The sequence below is a fragment of the Mycteria americana genome, chromosome 1 (assembly GCF_035582795.1).
Source record: "Mycteria americana isolate JAX WOST 10 ecotype Jacksonville Zoo and Gardens chromosome 1, USCA_MyAme_1.0, whole genome shotgun sequence".
Taxonomy (NCBI): Eukaryota; Metazoa; Chordata; class Aves; order Ciconiiformes; family Ciconiidae; genus Mycteria; species Mycteria americana.
In genome coordinates, this window is record NC_134365.1 from 12,137,772 (window position 1) to 12,152,486 (window position 14,715).

The following is a 14,715-nucleotide window of genomic DNA, read 5'->3' on the forward strand; positions in this document are numbered from 1 at the left end:
GAGGCAGTCTTACCAATGCCTTTTTAGGGGCCATAAAATGTGGTTTTCTTGGCTATTTCATATTAAAAATACTAGTAACATAAAACTATATCTAAAACCAAAGTAAACTCTAAGTCTGATCAGAATTAACAGTTTATTTATTTATTTATTTATTTTTAACTGTGGCAATTGTACCTCTTCTAGAAGAAATTGTGGCTATTTGACTCTAGTTTTGGATCACTAAGTGGATCCACTGGCCTAATGTTAAACGTCAGGAAACAGCTATGAAAGCTGTGGAGTGAATTTGACTTGTAACTATGTCTTTGGTGTATGAACCATTATGTCACATGAATGAGAAAAGAAATATCAGCAACCTAGACCCCTGAACAGCTGTCTTGTTATTTCCCTTACTTCATCCATGAATTACAGCCTGGACTGTGTTATCAACTGACTGAAGAGCATTTCTAAACAAGACTGTGTAACTTATCCTAATTTCACGTGTGGCAAAAAGTCAGGCGTCAGGTTCCTTTCGATGATCTTTATGGAACCCTTCCAATTTGAGATATTCTATGAATCTATGATTCTATAACTATCTTTTTCATTTGAAAAGTTAATTTCAGACTGGATAGTTTTCAAAACGATATACTTTGTTTCAGTAAAATATACATAAGTTTGATACAGAACTTTCAGGGAGAGATTCCGCAGCCTGTATCATGCAAGATACGAGATTGCAACTGTATGAAAGGTACAAACCAACCAGTCAAATTCTCCTGTCCCTGCTGAGATCACATTCAGGCTCTAATCTGCAGCTAAAAGGTAGTGGGAGTTGAGAATACGTCTTTTATGATGGTGACATCTGATTATCTAATTTATGCCATATAAAGTCGTCTCAGTGGGAGGACTTTAAGAAAATTGCCTTTAAGAAAATTGCCTTTAAGAAAATTCAGAATTAACTGTAGCTACCAGCAAGGTAAACAAATGAGATAGCAATATATACACTTGTAAAAATCTACATGAATAGATTTTGTTTACTTATGAAATATTTGAGTTTTACTTTACAGTGTCAAAGAACACCAATGAAGTTCAGTGTTTAAAAGTAGCCTTTTTTCAGAAACTATTACTTGCATAAGGTCTGAGCAGTAAGGAAAGGAAAGGGAAACAAATGGTTTAATAATAGAAGGCTTGTTATACTCTAAGTTGTATGCAGAACTCCTTGGGTTAAATGTAGGGAGCTACTTAGAACAGGGTTTGCAGCCATCAGCTCCTTCACTCTCATCTGTTCTTCTGAGGTTATATGAAAATCAGAAATGTTTAACTGTCTCATTCTGGGGAATTTTTTTTTTTTTGATGAAAAATAATCAACTTTGGTTTTGAAGACCATTTGCAATCATAACTGATGAGTTTGTGAATCTTTTAAAGGTCTATCTGCATCTTGCTATTGCTTTTTTGTACTGATTCTTATTCATTAGGACAGATTCTGAATTATTTTTTGTACACACACAGGGTTTTACAGTTTTTCTGAATAAGCTATTACATATTTACATTTCTCCCATACACTATCTCAGAGGATATTTCAGGATATGAAAAGTCTGTATTTTGATTGATTGGTTGCAAATTTCATATAATGTTACTTTTCGTTATAATAAAAAAAGCACAAATAGAAAACCCCTTCTCTACAGAAAAAGATAAATAAAACCAACAAATATTATGTTAGGCTTAGAACTGAAACTCAATATCCATAAACTTTAACCATTTATCAATACAAATGTATCAGAATATATATTGGAGTCGCAAGACAGATTCTCCTGTTCTAAGTAGTTCTAAGGTTGTAAGAAAAGCTACAGTACTAGAGGCCAAGGACTTCTGGAAAAAAATTGAATACCATTGAATAGGTATGGATTTAGATGCTTGCATTATTTCAGAAAAAAATGTGAATAAACATTTGCAACAGTGTGCAAAATATAAGTTCTACGTGTGATAGCTTTTTCTACTGTTGTGGTTTAGCCCCAGTTGGCAATTAAGTACCACACAGCCACTCGCTCACCCTCCCCCCCCGGGGGGATGGGGGAGAGAATCGGAAGAGCAAAAGTAAGAAAACTTGTGGGCTGAGATAAGAGCAGTTTAATAATTGGAACAAAATAATAACAATAATTCGTAATGAAACAACAAGAGGGTGAGAGTGGAACAAAACCCAGGAAAAAAACCAAGTGACGCAACCATTCACCACCCACCGATCGATGCCCAGCCAGTCCCCGAGCAGCCATCGCTGCCCCCCCGGCCAACTCCCCCAGTTTCTATACTGAGCATGATGCCATATGGTATGGAATAGCCCTTTGGCCAGTGTGGGTCAGCTGTCCTGGCTGTGCCCCCTCCCAGCTTCTTGTGCCCCTGGCAGAGCATGGGAAGCTGAGACGGCCTTGAGTGGTGTAAGCACTGCTCAGCAACAACTAAAACATCGGTGTGTTATCAACATTATTATCATGCTAAATCCAAAACACAGCACTAGACCAGCTACTAGGAAGAAAATTAACTCTATGCCAGCTGAAACCAGGACATCTACATACTGTTAAACTGTTTCCATGCTTATCTGAATGGAACAGGTTCAGGAAAAAAGTTATTAAACCTTGTTATAAATTTCTCTAAAACGGTAGGGTATATCCTCTACCAGTTAGCTGGGCTCTTTCTATAGCAAATGAGTAGAAAGAGAGCAATGCACTCCAGAAAGCAACTCACCCTTTCTCTAAAGTAAGGCAAATCGCTTTCCGGGCACAGTTGTCTTTTTCCATTGACTAAAGGAGGTTCACTTTGAAAATACTGAAATGTTCTGCTCTTTTCTTTTTAAGTGCATCACTGCTACATTTTCCTTATTTTAGTGATTATCCTGCACACAAACTGCAGCCAATCAGTATACATTAATATCTGCCTCTACTGTATTCACCATGCATAGCTTTTTTCAGTTACTCTAATTATTGATTGGTATACGTTATGCTGAAAGACCTCACCAGCAGCTGAAATTAGAGTCTGTGGTTCCTTTCCTGATTTTGAATCCTTTTACTAAGCACACAATATACGGCCAATTTGCCAACTTCTTTGCAGCTATGTAAAGCTCAAGCACACACCAGTAATTATTTTGAAAATGTGTTCACTGTTAAACAGATTAGTCTAATTTAGCTAACAGAGCAATGTGAGTCTATGCTATTGCCTGTTTCTGAACTAAGCTACCTATGCCTTGTGACTTTTTGGTTTTGGAACATGCTTTTCACTCTCGCTCAGCATGCTAGTTTTTCTCCCTCCTTCAGCTCCCCCTCCTGAAGCTACTGCTTCCCATTCACCATTTCAACAGTGGCTCTTTTACCTTTCCACCTATCTTAATTCATTCTACATAATAATAAACGCAGAGAAAATGAATGTGTGTTGTACAGAAACATGCATAATTACATCTTTACAAAGTCTATCTTTCCTTCTTTTGTAGCATTTTTCTGTGTACGTCTTGAAACATCTGAATGAGTTCATAAAGATTTTTTGTGTGGAATGAGCATGTTTACCTTTTATTTATATTTGTGATCAATATAAAATATGAAATAAAAGAATTCAAGATGTATGTCATACTTATTTCTGTGCCCTCAGAGAGCTTCACTTTCTCTCTTCTCCAGTACATTTACCAATCCCAGCTTCATTTCATGCAGGCTTCCCTAAGTACCATAAAGAGAGTGGCTTTTTGGAGTTGGTTAGCTAAAACATATAAATCATACATGCTTCTGAGACGTCTCTCCAGTCATTTACCCAGGGAGCATTCAGTTTTGCCTGGGGAAGTAATTTGCATGGGTAGCTGATCAGGTCAAGTCGAGAGATCCTTTCCGAGTCTGTGGTGACATCATATTAAATTAGGGGAGCTTGGAGAGATCCTGGCCTGAGTTTAAAGTCTGGGGGTCTTGTGAGGTTTTGGGGGAGAAGACAAGGATGAAGTCATCAGACAAGCTCTCATTTCAAACTTTTAGCTGTGGAAAATTGCTTTTAAGAATACAGCTTATTTCTCAAGGTCTAATCCTGCTGTGGATGATGTTACACCCCTTAAAACACAACAGCAACAACAAAATTCACTAGAGAAATTATTCAGCCTTACTGGCATTACAGAACATACCTAAAGTGTCAGCTTTGGGCAAATTAGGTAGTTGCCCAAGATTTCAGAAAAAGAGGAAAGGAAAAGCCATCCATAGCCCCGACCTCTCTCTTGACATCCTGTGCCTCCTTCTGCCCCTTTCCCATCCTAAAGGAAGAGGACAGATTTGCCTCTGTTGCTGAAAGAGTTTCTAACCATGCTTCTCTTCCTTCAGCACGAGCACAGCATGTGCTGTGACCCTGAAGCTGGCAAGGCAGTTCTGATCTGGCAACAGCATATTGATGTCGTGCAGCATCCTGACAGAGTAGACTGATACTAGCCTAGGGATAAGTGTGTGGTATAGACACTCACTTATATTTCCATATGTCTGCCGAGAGCATGACTTTTTCTTTCAGTCCTGTATGAAATCATCTCACTTCATAAGCACTGAAATGAAATGCCAATATGTTTATAATTTTTAACTTTCTTCGTGGTATTAGGCAATGTCTAGACAAAAAAAGAAAAACACCCCACGACCCAACCAAATCCCCCTTTTTTACAGTCGCTAGTTTTGAAAGTTCAGTAATAGTTTTAGCAAAAGTATAAGATCTCATAGCTTTTTTGTGGGCAGCACTACTAAACTTCCACTAACTGATGGCAAGTAAAGTTGTGCTATTGCAGCTTCTAAACGCATTAATTTCTGAATCCATTTTAGTGATTTTCACTCAGCAAGTTTAAGATTAGGCACATAAATATACTTGTTACAACTGCCATGTATTTAGATCTATAGGAGAGTTAAAAAAGCAGAGCAGCTGAGTGACCAATATTATAGAATCTTCTATACTGAGAGAGGGTGAAGAGATAGGATGATAAAAATGCATTTGAAATTTAATATTATAGGGGAAATATATATATAGCGCATACTACTAATGCATGCACACCAGTGCTGGAAAAACAAAACTTGAACTGAAAAGCAATCTCTGATAAATAACTATTCTCTATTGGTGTTATGACATAGGAAATTTAGGATTCAAAGATGATGTAGACTAAGGAGGCAAATCCGGTATATACTCAAAGCATATTGGCTCAGATGTTATTAATATTTAACTAGTGATGAGCCCCCTGGAAAAAATCTCAGTTTCCCGGTAGCCCAGGTTTCAACTTTTGATGCCTTTCTTTGAGAGAAGGGAAGGTCTTTAACAGAACAAGAGCATGAGCGAAATTCATCAGGCTTGTTTAACAGAAGAGTGCTTCCATCTGCAACAGCAATATTTGTATCCATGCTACAAAGATTCAGTATCTCATGGATTCACATTAAAGCCCAAAGTAATGTAACTGGAAAAAAAAAATGAAAAAAAAAAAAGAAAAGCATTTTTGGGTTTTCCCTGTGCAAAATTCAGTATCTGATGAAACAATTGATCTTTGTACATGAGTGAATGGTATGACAGAGAAGGAACAAATCCTTCATACCAAATTAAAAATGTTTGCTCTTTTTTTCCCTGAGCATCAAGATTTTTAAAAGAGGCTGGGATCAGTCAGGAGCTCCTTAGGGCCATCTGCTTTTCTGTTAGCACAGCCCAGAGGCTGCTCTAGCCCTACCCAGTCCTGTTCTCTAAGGAAGCATGCATCAGCTGTGAGATGACAAACAGGCCCATGTACACTCTCATCTATCCCAATACAGAGAAGGAGGAATTGGCTGGCTGCCTAGAATATCTTCACAGAGAAAAGAACATGGAGAATTTTTCCTTGTAGATCTGGCCATGGTAAATACTCTCTGAAAGAAGACAGGAGTAGAAGATGACACCATATGATACTGAGGTTTAGACAACACAGTCTGCACCATGTTCATTGGAATAGCATAAGATAGGCACAATTCTTTACTTTCAACAACATGGAATAATAAAACATGCGTAGCCTACACCTTACTCGATCAATACCACCCTCACTCTGTATTTGCTGATATTTGCAAAGACTTAGGATAAAACTGGAGATTTGTAAAAGCATCTTCAAGTGTTTTTGAAAGAGCATTTGGTTCACATACCGTTGAAAACTGGAAAGTTTTCTAGTGCGACAAAATCTTATAGACTAGGGATGGCATTGCCCCTCATCACTTCTTCAAATTAAAGATGATTCTGAAACATTTATTTATGTTTATTACTGTTTTTCTGCATAAATGGTTCCTTTGAGCAATTATATTTCTTTACCCTCTCCTGAGCACAGTATTATATGTGGCCATGTATAATGCAGCACTGTTTGCCTAACCTCTCCCTGTCTGCTTCTGTTGCATTTTTATTGGAAAGCTTCCAAAAATCTTTGTTAAAAACTGTTCACAATGAGATCAACAGAACACTTGAGCTTTGTTGGAGTACTGGTTGGGAAACATGCATGAATAGCATTCCCTGTATAAAAACATGTTAAATACGAAACTCAATAAAACAAAATTCATTATTATAGAAGAACAAAGTCACTCAGCTGAAATCTCAGAGGTTACAAAATTACACAAGCAGTGAACCTGCCTATGCCTCAAGTACAAAAGAAATGACAATGTGGTGTCAATGAGTAACTCTTGGGTCACAATTTTCCAAAGAACGTTCAGACTATAGATAGAAAATTGTGCATGGATAAACATATTGAAGAAATACATGGAATAAGTCACTGTTCATAGGAAAAACTGAAAAATGAAAATTGATTAATTAAAATTTATGATATGGATTCTTACTGATCATTCAATCAAATGCTAGAGGTTGGACTAGATATTGAAACAAAGGTTGGACTAGAATTATTGAATGTTATAATAAATTTGATCAAGCTCAAACTGCAATTAAAAATAACAGATGATGGCTTATTAATCACTTAGTGACCTGTTCAGCTACTCTAAAAATATCCATATTCACCATTCCATGGATGATCACCACAGTTCTTAGACATCCTTGACAAATTACAAGGTATCCAGCATAAAAAGAGAGATAGGGTTCTTCCACTCTAATTTAGCTATCTAAAAGTTAAGCATCTGAGGTAGTCCTATTTAGGTTCAGAGACCCCTCAGTAAACTGAAACCGGTTTCCTAAAAAGGCCATTTACGGTGTATTGAGACAGGCATCCAAGATAATTCAGATAAATAATTATCTGGAGATGCTGGCAGAGATGATACGATAAATTTCGATGGGACAACTAACGTTAATAAGTTTAGAAAAAAGTAATGAATGAAACCCACCTGAATATTTGACCTCTCTGTGTCTCTACTGAGTTGTTGAATGCAGGGTGTTGTCATCTTTCATCGGAGTGCAATAAATAGGATACTTCAGAGGCCACCGCTGTAAGTTTGCCATGATCTAAAGGGGACTGTATTGTAGATTAACCCAGAGAAACAGTTCCTGCTTTCTCTTGTAATCACAATTCAAATATAAATAAATGATTGATTCCTCACCAGGGGTATACTTTTCTAATACTACAAGCCAAGAAAACAAGCCCATCATCTTGAGAGCTTAGAAAAGTAAGAAACAAGCTATAGAGTTTTGTACATTTCGCTTTGAAAACAACAATGGAAAAAGCAGGAAATCTGTCCAAAAGACCAATATAGTAGTCTAGACAGGAAATATCTAGGGCATGAACCATTATTTTGGCCCTTGATAAAGTAAAAAATCTGAATTGTTGCAATACTAAGCATATTTAATGTGAGTGATCTGGCAATTGTACCAGTAAGAGTAGCAACATTTAGACTAGTGTGAAATCACTGATTCTTAAAGATGAAACATGAATTAGGTGTGAAGAAATGAGTTTGAGAAACTCTCTTTGACGTTGCTGGAGCCAGGATTTCCCCTGTGAGTGGAAGCCATACCACATTATAACAGAAGCATTATACATCTGCTTACAGTCATTTTACGCAGGTGTGAACTGATTAGAGTTGGATGCATAAATCTTTTCTAGGAAAAAATGTACGGTCAGCATTACAGAATTGCTTTGTAAACATGTATTCATCTTCTTAAGACATAAATTGATGTTTCGGTATTTTAAAAACGGATCCATTTGAAATAGTTTTCTATCGAATAATTTCCTTTTAGTTTCTTAGAAATTCAACATGCTTTTAAAAGCTGGAAATTGAAACAAAACATTTGGTTTTCACAAAACAGAATGTTTTAACACATTTAAAATTCATCTTTTACTCTTTTGCTTTGTTAGAAATCTCAAAAAAAGGTCAGCTTTTTTCCTGAAGAAAAAGTTCTAAAAGTTTAAAATTGACAATGAACCTCGCAAACCTTTTTTTTCTGTTCCCCAAAGTTATACGAGATATAAAGTATCAGAAAATTCTGGTTTATTATAGAGGTCTAAAATTTGTTTATCCTTTTTTCTTTAGTCTCCTTTTATGAACTGAATGAAACTGCAGCTAGAAATATATAGATGCTTTTTTGTATATGTGGAAGTGGAATAGAAGATACAGAGAGTACCAAAAGAAACCCTTTCGAAAATACTTTAGCTTAATAGTGTGAGCATCATTATGCACTACTTATTTAACATTTAATGAATCCTACCTACATAGGACCAAAATAAATTTTCTGAGGAAAGGTCACAGTGAAAGCAGTTTCTAAATATAGATTTTGCAGCTAAAGATGAATTGGACATTGGCCAGAAAGTTCTAAGAAAACACCAGTGTCCTGTGTGCATGTGCATACATCCGTGCAAATAATAGCCTGGGTGCAACAGCAACTGAAAGATCTCGCTTAACTGAAGGCCCAGAAAGCGGGTATGCTTTTCACCGTAGCAGATGTGTAACTGTGGCCACAGCTGAGCTGTCCCTTAAGCCCTCCCTAACGCAGTCTGTGCCTCAGTGACTCTGATACTCCTCTGCTCACCAGCAGCCCAACGGACAACCCCAGTTACATTACATAGGAGAGGAGGACTCAGCATCTCCCAGTACTTTGTACCAATAGTGGGGTACTTATTTTACAACCATGGCAAATAATTTGTGGTTCCATATTCATTGATACTTGATCTATGCACTAAAAAGCAACAGAAATCTGATCTAGGTCTGGTGTGAGCGTGTGATCGTGTTTCAGTTGTGGCATGCGTGCTGTGCCAGAGCACACCATATGGTGCTTGGGCTTCTTTTGTGTAGCTGCAGGAGAACAGATGATACTTGATCTGATCCTGAGGCTGCCAGAACAAAATTACCCTATCAAAATATTTTGAACAAATTTGAAGCAGCAGTATGAACTCGCACCAGTTCTGTACTTAGCGGCGTGTGGCTTCAGCTCTTTCAATCGATTGCTAGAAGCTTCAAAATTGTCTTAATCTTCTATGAGAGGCTAATTCTTTGGAAAAGCAGACTTTCTGATGCTGAGTTTCATACAGCAAAAAGACAGAGAAATAAGGTGTTTTCATTCTTGAAGTGGAAAAGGAGAGAATACTTTTACTGGATCATCTAAGCTACATTTTCATCCGAGGCAAAAATCAAATGTAGACTTCCAACTAGATTTATGTCCAAAATAAGAAATTCAGATTTGAAACCTAGATCTCATTTCTTAAATGTAAAGGCTTTCAGAACTATACCCATATCTCCCAGAGATTAGGAAGAAATTTAGATTTTTACTTGGGTCTTTCTCTTTCTTGTAGAGCTTTTAGGAAAAAAACAGATTAGCCTTTTCTTCTTTGTCTTCTGCCTTCTGTTGCTTCTTTTTTTCTTTTTTTTTTCCCTGTGTCTTTGCATTTCTGTGTCTTTGCTTCAGTAAGGACTGGAGATGAGAACATGGAGGCCTGAAATCACACCTACAGCCCGTGGATGCAATCTCCTTCCCTGGGATTTCCAGACCAAAGAAAAATTCTGATTTCTTCTAACTGAGCCCTCAAACCCATTAAGCTTTTGCTTAATTTCAAAATATTTCAATCAGTTCTCAAAGGAGAATGAGAATTCATGGTGGATTTCAGGTCTTGCATTGCAGAAGAACTCAGGGACAGATCACGCTCAGGTAGAACAGGAAATTAAAGTAGATGAAATCTCTGCAGAAAATTTCTGTTTTAACCACAGCCCAAGTCATTAAAGTTTTTTTACTTTCTAAGCATACATACTAATTTCCTTCCCTCCATTTCATTCTTTTGGTGTTTGACTGTTTTATAGTAAAGCCCTTTTTAAGAGATGAAAACATCCATATAATCAGTTTCTGCAGGGGACGTAGCTGCCAAACCCAGCTTCTGTTAGCTGCTGCTCATTTGTCTCCACTTTTTCCTCTTCTCTGTCTTGTTTATTTAAATATTTTAATGAGCTTGATTTTAGGATCTACATATTGCCATGTGTGGCGGCAAGCTAGAATTACTTCTCAGGTCATGCACTAAAGAGTTTGGACCACAGACTATGGTGGTTAATGTCTCTGAAATCTAATCCCACTTTTGTTCTGTAAGTCTTGCATGGCTGACAGCAACTCAGCAGTAACGAAAGGTCAACTTGGAAGTCAAAGACTTACAACCTCTAAGTCTCATTTGCCTGGAGACCACGGAAGTCTTATTTCTTTCCCAATACTTAAAAATGAGAAGGTCTATTCAAGAAACCACCTGCTTTACAAAAGACCCATATTCATTTCCCTGTAAAAATATAAATCTAGATTAAAATAGAAACAAATTAAATGGGCTCAAGAGGTAAGTTAAAACTAACAGCCAAAACTTTTGCCACTGTGAGCAGACAATCTGTCTTCCAGGATAATGCTCAATGGAGTTAGGTCAGTGCTCAATAGTTTCCCCATGGATTGAGGTGAAGTCCTTGACTCTGGGTAATGCACACATTGCATTGCACTAATGGTGGCCTATGTGCTTATTTTGCCTTAGAGAAATAAACTTGCTGTATCATTCCTGCTCTGAACTGCATTAACAGGAAATTACAGCACTTTTAAGTCATTGGCTCCATTTTGCTGGCGAGTGTCTTTTGAGATGGAGTTGAGACTCCTCTCGTTCCCCATCTTTTTTGCCCATTTGCTTGAAGAGCAATTGTAGGGTCAGAGAAACCTGGAAAAGAATATCCTGGGATGGGTATGTGCAAGAAACAGATGTAAGAGCCATTGTTTCACATTACACCCATATATACGCACATAATTCTCCTCCCTATACAATTTAGGGCAATATTAGCTTTTCCAGGAGCAAACCTGAAACTAGACAATATCCTACTTTGCACCAGCAGGTATTCGGGGGATTTTGATAGGTTTTAGACTTTGTTCTTTAATCCTGATGATTCGTAAATCTCTACGGAGATCTGGTGAGATAAAAGAAGGGATGCACATGTTCCTTCTGCTGATTACCCTGGAAGCAGTATACACACCTGAGGACAGATATTGCACAGTGGTTGCTCCTGTAAGGTCCTTCACAGTAACGTTTATTTTCTCCACAGTATATGGAAATTGGCTTTAATTCCCAAGATTTGTTACAAAAGGTTTTCTATGTGCACTCAGAGTTTTGGCAGAACAACGTCTTTCTAAATAGTTTGAAATAAACAAATAGATAAAATAAATGGCCTTGTATTTTGCTGTTACTCTTTTGTTTGCACAGAGTACTCAGAGCAATATAGCCTTTCCCATTTTCTTTTAATTTCTATTTCTTTCACACTATACTTTAAACCATGAGGGAGGGAAAGAATAGAAATTTGAAAACTGAAACAGCTGTACTAGAATCAGGAAAATGCCATGGTTCATTTCAGTCTTGCTTTCAGAAAAAATATTAACACTCTTTCTCTCCTCTTATGACTGTTTAATTTGGAAATTATTTAATTTAAATATTATAAATGATCCTGTCAAATAGAGAAAATCGCCATGACCCAAACAAATCATGACAGTATTACAGCTTCTTAATTAGAATAAATCACCAGTCTCAATTAAAAATTAATGTCTGTATCAAGCACCAAACAAGCTTTTATTCCTCACTCATCTTTACATTTGGGAACACATCTGTTTTAAATGCATTTTCAGTGCTAAAAAGGGTGGAATCTTGTTGCTAAGGTCTTTAAGTTCTCAGTTTGACAGTCTTTTGCTACAAGGCTCTGAGACAAGCCATGATCCTGTAATGAACTTCATGTGAGAAGACTCCTACAGAGGTGCCATTAAAGGCATAGGCAAGGGGCAGATATCCATAGGGTGAGTGCAAGGATACTGCCAAAATAAGAACATGCTGTGTCCGTTACGCTACTCTGCAATGAAGAGACCCTACAGCTCTTCTCACCTTGCCAGATTTGGCCTCAGGTTTGCTTGCTACAAGGCCATGTATAAGACAATTTGCTTTCAATCAGTTCAGTGCAGAAGAGCCTTATGGCTTGCCAGGAGTACACCTGAAGCAGACAGGATTTCTTCTGGCACAGGACATAATTTGAATAGAGGACTGAGGCAGAAGACTATAAGGAAAAAGAAAAGCCCCAGAAAGACTCTTTTAAAAGCTAAGAGCTTTAAGATGGTGAAGATGGTGAAGAGAAGCAACCCAATGGTATTAATAGGGATTTGGAGGCATCTGACAGATGTGGATAATGAAGTGTTTTCCTGAAAGAGCAAGACGAAGCTGAAGTGAAGATAACATGTGAAAACAACCTGACATTGTGTGAAGTGTGTTTTCTGAGGAGAATAAGACAATTACTCTATGACAAAATATATTTATACCTCCTATAACAATAAAAGAGTGTCAGAAACTGAGGTAATAGGAGCAGAGGGGTCCTGCCTACAACTGAATAGCATCACACAGGGGTGGTACATTTGCAGGAGGAAGAAAGAGTAGAAACAACAAGAAGAAGCAGAGGTCATGTAGTGGAAGCTTACCAAATATAAAATTAAGGCAGAAGAAACCCAACTCAAACCCCCCACTTTTTTGGATGGGAAGCTCTGATAACAGGCTTAAAAGTATGGGAATAGACAGACTTGAAAGTGTGAGGATAGATAGATACATACATATGTACACAGACAGACAGGTAGGCAGATGGAATGCCTCTGTTCTTTTATTTTCAATCACTAGGAATACTGCTTCAATGAAGAACTCACGGAGTCACTTTTTTCATAGGAAACTATACGCGTGTAAAATGGAACAGAATAATTTAGATAAGAAGAGATGCAAGAATGTTTATTTAACTAAAATAGATGAAATATGTAATTGTATTCCTTCTGTTAGTACTGAAACATACAGACTTTCCTGAATAAAACTTCACTAAAACCTTCTCTTGGGGTAATCAGCATCAACTACAAGTCCTCATGTAAATACACAAATGTTTACCACCAATCATTCCCCTCAACTATTTTAAACTAAATGGTTCTTCCACTAGAAACACCCATTGACCTATTCCTAGCTTGATCCTAAACTTCAGTAGTGAGGACTTTATGGCTGAAAGCAAAGAACTTGCTTAGTTAAATAAGAGAGAGGTACTATAGTGTATTCTGAGTAACCAGAAAAAATGTTCTGTATAATGTAAACAACAGGCAAGAAATATGCAGGACCACACACATGAATAAAATGAACAGAATATTCCTCAGTATCCTACATGGTATACCTTTGTTCTAGGCCACACAGCTTGATCACTTGTCTTTTTATAAGTGGCTCTGATCATCCAAAGCAGCCTGGACCAACTACTTACAAGCCTTATTGCAATCAAGGAGGGAAGGTGGAAAGAAAGATATGTAAGGAACACTGGTCCTGAAATGTTATGTCACTCGTTCAGGGCTTGCATATACTCTTACAGCCAAACATAATCGGAGAGTCAAAGCTATAGACTCTATCCAGTTGAACAGCAAAAAAAGCTTCTCTTACCCTGAGGATAACAAGGTTTTGGGGATGTTTTGAAAAGTGCAGCACATTCAGTGGACCTCATTTGCGTTACTAAAGATTATGTATATACTTACAGCTCTATTTACATTTCATTTCAGAGCTCTACTATGTCTATAAATTCCAAATGTTCGAAGCAAAAAACTGTATGTATTGCCTTCTTTATACAGACAATTTCTACCAGTATTTTGTAGGCAAATGAGGACAAAATATATCAGCTATGATGATAAAAAAAGTTTTTTTCTCATTGGCTGACATATACTGGAGGTTATAATTTGATCCAGAATTAGAAATCATCAGCTCTGTTAAAATCTTTAATTAATTCTTTCCTGATGGAAATACCTGGATCTTATTTTAACTAGTTTCCTTTCCGATATATTCTAGCATAAAAAATTAATCTCCTTTCAAATTACAGACTCATTCTCTACCATGAATAGGTCCATTTTCCTTAAACATTTGGTGGGCTCATAGTTGAGGAAGGAACAAATTACTTTCTGTGCTTTCCTTCTCAACATGGAGGCTGAGAGGGCCATACTCTGACCTCTTACTAAACTATTAGCTATGAAATGAATGAGCTATTTTCCAGGGCTTTCAGGTCCAAGGTCCTTCTAACATGAAAGGAAGCTAAGCAGGGAGCTGTATTCGGACCACATACTGTGTGCGGCTGAGCCCCCTCCATCTCCCAGAAGTCAGGCTCTGGAAACCTTATGTAGCAGCTGATCTTAATCTGAAACACTCTCATATTCAGTGGCATTATATGTGAATACAACCCAAGAGACATTTAGCCTTGCATCTCACCTTTACAGCAGCTGCACACTACAGAACAGAGATTACCCTGGCAAATGTCTGCAAAACAGGCAGGAAAT